Here is an 8,529-nt window from a genome sequence, read left to right as displayed (position 1 = left end):
GTCAAAAGGTCGACTCTTTTCTAGGACTTGTTGCACAAAAGATGCTACACCATGTATTGAATTCCTGCCTGCAATTAATGTACTAAAGCTGCTACACCATGTATTGAATTCCTGCCTGCAATTAATGTACTAAAGCTGCTACATCATGTATTTTCAATTAATGTACAAAAGCTGCTACACCATGTCGCAGCTTAAGTTGTTTATAACTTATATTTTATTACACCTGGGAAAAGGGGATGATGCTAAGCCAGATAGAAGTAAACAAATACTAGCTGCTACAAAGTGTGGCCGTTGACTGTCGGTAAGCTGCTACTAGATGCAGCATCAAATTACAAGAGAATCTTGTTTGTGTTACGTTATTAGCTTTATTTACAATATTAAATTTATTACATAAACAATATCAACTCCTTGTGAATATTACCATATCACAGACCCCGCCCGTTGCTACTTTGGTGTACCAGCTATAATATTGTAGCTGCTACGACGTGCACCAGATTTACCAATACCATGTTCCTAGTTATTGACAATGATATAGAATAATGAATCCATTTTATTTTACCGATTAAACATATCCCCACATGCCAATGAAATATAATTGGACTAATACATTAATTAGTAGCTGATATAATCTTGGACGTCCCGTTCAAGTCAAGAAAACTTAAAATCATCTCCATAAAAATTCCCCTAGCAATACCTAGAAGATAGTAAAAGATAATTAACTAAGATCATCTTAAAGATCACAAACAATCATGAATACAATTCAAACAATAATCAGTAGGTATGGTGGTTACAATCCAATTGAAAAATTAAGCAAGTTGCAATCTCATAAGGTATTAACCTATTCTAGCTCTCACACTCAAAACATGTATTAGTGGAGCTCTCTCAATGTCACTCACAACATTTCACTACCATAAGCTTGCTTATTTTCTAATTCTCCACCACTATAAACATAGCATACATGAATCAAAAGGATTTTATCATCAAGAATTGAAATAGAATCAAAAGGAACAATGAAAGTGAATGAAAATGGCAAAAGAAAAGTATTTAATGAAGAAAATGAGAAGATGAGAGTATTGGAGGAATATACTTGATGAGTTGAACAATTTGATGTATAAAGAGATGAATACCATTTGTTATTACCACTTCAAAGTATCAAGCTAACCTCTCCTTCAATTTGAATGCAAACATAGAATCTTGATACTCTATCTCCAACTTTGATACTCTCTTAAATGTGCCATTTTTTCTTTCTTCACTGTTTTTACTGTTTTTTTTTCACTTCAATTCTATCACTTCAAAGCTAAAACCATCTCACAACAATTAATCAATAAGAATCCCCTCCCCCACACTTAAAATCTTGTCCATCTCGGACAATGAAACACCTCATGGAATCCAAATGCTTAATATTCTTCTAGCCACTGTTTCCTTCCTGCAAATTCTTTTATCTGTTTTCCCGAGATATTCTGGAAAATAGCAGCACTAAGACTTGAAGAAGCAAACAATACTTGATGTCATAGCACAAAACAATTCTGAATTCTGCCTTTCAAATTCATCTCTTACCATTTATTTAAAATACCCACATTACTCTTGTACTCTTTAACTTGGAACGTATACTTTGTATCACTATTCTTCATCATGAAATGAAACAAACTAAACTTCCTCCAAAATTTCAGTAATGCAAGATTAGAAACAGAATTCTGTTTAATTTAAACAGAGCTCCAGAAACCACTTCCAAAATTACAGCACATAATAGCACTCAAGTACAATAATGTTTAAAGAACTTAATAGCATAAAAGGAGTCAATTCTGAATTCTGTTTCAGCCTCTGCTGTGCACTTTTTAGCATCCGGCTTTTTTTTTTCAAATCATGCAGCTTTGTGGCACTCAAATGATTTCAGTTCAGGAGTTTCAGTTTTAACCAAATCAAGCTTCCTTCAACACCTACAGCAGTCTTGTACACAGAATTCAACTTGTAAAGATGAATCATTTGGCACTCAAATGTCCTCAGCATTTTAGAAATCCAGTTTCAGCAACTCAAAACTGATGGTAAGTAGAATTTACTTGGTAACAACAATTGAAGTGTCTTCACTTGAGTATCAGCAATACAAGGGTGCATGTAAATTTTTCTAATAGATTTCCTCTAATCTTTTCTGAGAAAGAAACAAATCCTAACTTCACATGATCAAAAGCAAAATTCAATAATTCAGTTCAACAAATCCAGAATTAAAGAACAGAATGTGCAGAAGATAGAAACAGAAGTAAAGAACAGAATTTTCAGAATACACGTCTGACATCAACTAGCATCAGTAGAGCAAAAATGCACATCAAAATCTTACTGAAATTCAAGATCTTCACCTAAGTTCCTCTATGATTTGAAGCCTACTGATAAAATTTTGGCACACATTTGATACAACTCAAACTGCATTCTATTCTTGCTTACTGCATCTTCTGCATCAGCTCATTCTTATGCGGGATTAAAACTAAATCTGAAGTTACAGCATTTCAAATGTCAAGTAGCACTCAAAGAATTCACTTGGCTTTGACTTCTAGTTGATAATCTGTAATCAATTTGGCACACAAAAATTAACATGTCCTACTTGAGTATCAGCCAAACAGATTCCCTTTTTTTTTCCTCATAAACCATTCTGTTAAACACGATTCTGCAACATCTTCACTCAGGTTGCTACTGATTTTTTCCTTTGAACCCACATTCCTCCATTTCAGTTCTTTAATGATTTACCATTACTTCTGCTTGTTTCCAGAAGCTCAGAAATATCTTTACAGACCCAAAATGCAACTCAGCACTAAATTCTAGTTAAAGAAATCAATATTTTTACAGTATATGAAATTCCAAAACTGAACAGTTCAGCAATCAAATTTAGCAAAACTTCAAGAGTTTGCAACAACTTTCCTAGCTACAAGGTTTTCAAAATGATAAGAGTCATTCATTAACAAAAGAGTTTACAGTAGATTTCTGCAACAGATTATGTTCAAAGAATCAATGGCACAGCTATCAACTTTCCAGAAATTCAGTTTCATAAACTAGAATCTGTGCAAGTTCAGTTTCAATCCAGATTGTGCACCAGTGCATTACAATGAAATATTTTAATTCATCTATCTTCATTTCCTTTTCCCGGGACAATTCCACATTAGCCAAGATTCTTCACTAAATCATTCCAACATTATGAAACTTCAAAACAGATTTAGCAAATCATCAATTACCATTTGTTTCAACACAATACAGAACTTAACTTGAGTTTCACATTAATTTTAAGGCTGTTCCTAAATTTTGATACTCCATTTGATACAAATCAATTTCCATCTTCCTTATTTCTGCACTTCCATGTTCTGCATAGCTGTCAAACTCTTTTGCTCAAAATGTACAGATTTCCTTTGCACTTCTGCACCTCCTTGAACTTCAGCTTCCAACAGGTTCCTTATTTCTATTTTTTAGCTATGAAGCTCTTCTTCTCACTTAATTCAGTTCTAGAATTGAATGTGGCACAGAAAAATATCAGAAATGCAGGTTTGCATTTCTGCATTCCTTAGTGCACAGAATTTTCATGCATAGCTTATCAAGGCAGTACTCAATTTCCAAAATCACTTATGTTCCTCACTTCCATTCCATATCTGCACAACAATAATGTCCTCATCCAGCCATGTTTTAATTCTGAACTTTTTTTCAGCTTATCATTCCTGCAACTCTGCTGTATTCTGTCCTTAAGTTTGCAAAAGAAAGCTTGGCATAAACATCTACACATCACTAGCAATTTCTCTGCATCTTAGTTGACAATTGTAGAAATCAGAAATAGGCATGAACTTTCTGGATTACACAGCCACTAAATTCCACTGATTTATTCTGCATTCTATTCATTTCTGTTCCTGAAATTCTTCTACTACTTCTGAATTCCAGCACAATTTTGATACTTACTCCTCATTGCCAAGTTACTGCAGCCTTCATTTTCCTACAGAATTCAGCTCTTCCTTCACTGTTTTGAGTATCTCCAGCACCTTCTTCCAACATATATCTCTCAAAGTTTTGAATGTATCAATATAGTATCAACTCTCTCTAAATCTAAAACAACTATAACTTGCTCTTGACATGATAAGACTCAAGAAATGGACACATTTAGCATAGAACATTAGAACCATTCTTTCACAACCGAATTTTCCGAATTTTGCACCATAAACACCTCCTAAAATCAGCCTTTGCTCAAACATTTTCCAAATCTTGATCCATTTCTGCCATTTCAAATTCAGTGATGTTCCTTCCCCCACACTTAAAATCTTGGACATCCTTACAAATCAAGCAATTCATCCAAACTCTACATGAAATAAAAGAAATATGACAAGCAAAGAGAATTAATATTTAGAATGCTAGAAGAGAATGTTTCAAGAAAATTTGTGGGAAAGAATTTAAAAATCATGAGGGAACAAAAATTGACTAAATCCTCAATTTCCATGCACCTATGCTATTGTGACTTTGAAAAGAAACTAAGCAAGTTCTAGAGTTTCAATTGCTATGAGTGCATGCACACAAGAATATAATAGTGTTTAGGCTTAAAGTGGTCCTCTCTAGGTATTATTCATGCAAACAAGCCCAATTGATCAAATTGGAATCCACCACCAAATTAACCAATATCATATAAGTAGAGTATCCAATCATGTCAAATGACCTAAAATTGATGATCAAATTTAAGAAACTTTTACCATCTTAAAAATATTACATAGAAAATTCCCATGGAGACTTTATTCAAATGACATGCTATGTATACCAAACTAAATGCAAAGTATGGAAGTAAATGTGGAAATAAAATGCAAAATGTAAAAATAAAGCGCAATTGTAAAGTATGTAACTAAAGAAATGCATAAAAAGAATTTTGTTAACCAAACATGAATTAAAATGCATAAGAAAACAAAATTGGAAACAACTCCCCTTAAATTCCGGTGGTCGAAGAAGATTTAGTAAAAGAATCCACGCCGGAAATGGAGTAATCGTTGTTCTACTAAAATTCTTTTTATTCTTCATTTTTCTTTTCCAAGCTTTTTCTGGAGGACGGAGGCAGTTCAGTTCAAGCATCCACTCCGGAAGCTTGTGTTCTCCTACAACATCATTAAAAGAAGATCCCTCCCATGTACATGTGGGGTAAAAAGAAAATAGGAGAATATTAGTGTGGGTAGAAAATTTATCAATGAATGAATCACATCTAATAAAGTCTACAATTGGTACCTCAATTAAATTTTCTGAAAAATCACAAGAAATACTCACCTCGTTGTGTTGAAAGGTACCTGGAGTGGTGATTGTTACCTCCTCTTCATCATGATGTCGCTCAAGCTCTTGTTCTTGTGAATGTTCATCCTCATGTAGTAATTCTTGGGTGCTTGGCTCCATAGCACAAGTCCCTTCACTTACATCTTCAATTCTTGGTGGTTCTTGAGGTAATGCTTCCAGTAAGCACTCCCCTCCACTTAAATCATCTTCCACAATTAAATTTTCACTTCCTGCATTATTCACAACATCTAGAGCAACATCATTAGTAGAATCAAAAATATTTTCAACTACATCATCACAACAATAAAAAGTACTTAAAGAATCTAGTGAAGTAGTAGATGCAGTGTCAGACCTGACAAGATCTCCACAATCCATCTCTCCACTGGCATTTTGTGTTTGTAACTGATGAATAAATGATGCAATCTGATCTAACTGATTCTGTATATTCTGTATCCTTGAGAATTGCTGCTCTTGATGCTCATTCATTTGTTGCATAATCTCCCTGAGTTTCCATGTTGACTCATCCATCTGAGGGTCATTTTGTTGAAAAGGTTGTGGCATAAAATTTGTCGAAACCTCTTGAAATCCATATGAACTCTGGTAGCTTGGATATGGCTCTACAAATTGTCCTTGTGCACTTTCATACCTGAAACATGAATTATCCACCCAATTAGCATTAAAACCATTAGAAAATGACTCATACCTATTTTGTTGATCCATGCTTGGGTAAAACTGATACTCAGGTTGAAAACACTGATAATTCTCCATTCCACCTCCAAAATTCTAAAAATATGGATCCATGCTTAAGAAATCTCCTGTTCTTCACTACAACACTAGAAATCAATGTTAGAAGACTCAAATGCATAAAGTTTCAATCACATGAAAACATGAACAGTAAAAGCATTTAAAAATTCAAGAACAAATCAACTTGAAAATACAAAAAGAAATAAGCAATCAAATCAATCAAGATGCTAACAAATAAAATCACTCAACGATCAATCTAAAATTAAACACACAGTGCTAGTTATGTTTCCCCAGCAACGGCGCCAAAATTTGGTGTTGGCCATTTTGCATGTCACTAGGCACTCCAAATTAATTAAAATTGAAACTCACTAAAATTAAAACAAGTGTCGTAGTAACGAGTCCCAAGTCGTATTTTTTCCAAAGGTAACTAATAAATGTGTGTGTGAACTCTAGATTTGATTCAAAATTGATTTCTCACATTGACAAAGTTATTAGGCATTCTCATCAATCAAGAATCATAAAATCATTAATTGACCAAACTACATACAATCCTTAATTTCAATCACTTCAACAGCCATTTCAAGAATTCATTCACAATAACATAGAATAGAAGTAACAATATAAACATCAAATTAAGCATCCAACACCTAAACAAGATCATAGTCACAAAGATTAAATTGCTAACTAAATCACAAAACTCTACAACCTGTTAGTATCAGAATCACAAAACTAATCAGAATTAGATCTAAGATTTGGGATTTAAAAACAAGAAATTAAAATCAGACACACAAACTCTCAAATAGAAATTGAAATTGCAAATGAAGGTATCAGATCTGAAGATCTAATCAGAGTTCGAGAACAATTCAAAGACACAACAAAGAAAAACAAAACCCTAAACACTCCACATCCCAAAACCGAAACCAAGCCTCATTCACCCTGCTGTGAAATAGAGGTGCATCAGAAACCTCCCCTCAACACCCAACGAACAATGTACAAGCTCCAAATATTACCAGGTGACGTTCACAGCTCTTGGAAACCTCCCCTTAAGCTCACACCCGACTGGTAATCTCATCAACCGAAGAACAAAGCTAAAATCCTGTGAATTGCGAAACTAATTCAATTGATCAGATCTACTTAGCTTCGCAGCGGAATGGATATCGGAACAGACTCAGAAACTTCAAGAAACCTTCCTTGAAGCATCTGTTGATTGCGGAAATCGCTGATCGAGAAAACTCCCTCTGCCAGGATCGCGACGATGAAATAGAATCCCAAACGCAGCTGAAGAAACCTCCCTTCGGCCACTCTTTGATCTAGGAAGGTGAACGCCGAAGCTTGGAGATCGCCGTCGGTGAAGAATGATGCTCTCGGATCTAGACTTGAGGAATGGGAAGCTCGGCGACACGGAGAAGAAGAAGAATGCACTGTAGCTTAAAATCGCGAAAACGCCGAGTCCAGGGAAGCACTGTAGCTTCTCAAACGTTTTAAACCTCTCCTCATCTCCTAATCGGACGGTTGAGATTGATTTGGGCTCGATCAACGGTTGGATCATCTCGGATCTGAATCAAAACTTCCGGATCTTCATCAATGGACTGGATCTGCTCCTCATTAGGTCGGATAGACCAGATGCTTGACGGATGGCTCAGATCTGCTTGATTGTAGATGAACGGTCCAAATAGCTCCAAGGTGTAATCGCCTCATTAAGCCCTTGATTTAAGCCCAAATGCGGTCTGATTTGATCGGGTCCATGACCCTTTTGATGCCTACAAAATAATAAACAAATATTAGCACCAAAATACTATGAAAATAGGCTAATTTGCAATTAAGTCCAAGATCACATACAAATTATGAAATGCAATCTAAATGTGAGATTATGCTGTAAAAAGACCATTAAAAATGTGCATTATGAATCAAGATAATATAGCCAAAATCATGGTTATCAATGTACCAGTATAATATTGTAGTTGCTACGACGTGCACCAGATTTACCAATACCATGTTCCTAGTTATTGACAATGATATAGAATAATGAATCCATTTTATTTTACCGATTAAACATATCCCCACATGCCAATCAAATATAATTGGACTAATACATTAATTAGTAGCTGCTACAGATATTCTATAGTAACTGTAAACTCGCCGACGCCATAATGTATATGTAAATCAAATAGAATTCCTGAGGGAATGACTGAGGGGTTGTGGTGCACAAACAGAAGATTGTACAAAAGTCAGACCACTCCCTTACAGGCCATAACGCAGGAACGAACGGTGATCCTTTGATAGTGGTGTTCGCAAAACTAAAATTCCTTGCCGGTGGGAGAAGTGGGAGAAGGTCGTGGAAGCACGATTCGTAGGGTTACTCCATTATGATTTCCTTAGTGAACTCTAAGGGTCTTCATTGCGAAGACAAAGAGTGTTGGGCGATGATAGACCGCCATAGCTTATCCACGTTATTTGGTCAAGGTTGGGAGAAGTTCGTCGTCACAAGAATCATATGGAGCCTCGTTACTGCATGAA

Source organism: Zingiber officinale, chromosome 1B, assembly GCF_018446385.1.
Source record: "Zingiber officinale cultivar Zhangliang chromosome 1B, Zo_v1.1, whole genome shotgun sequence".
Taxonomy (NCBI): Eukaryota; Viridiplantae; Streptophyta; class Magnoliopsida; order Zingiberales; family Zingiberaceae; genus Zingiber; species Zingiber officinale.
This window is presented reverse-complemented; position numbering follows the sequence as displayed.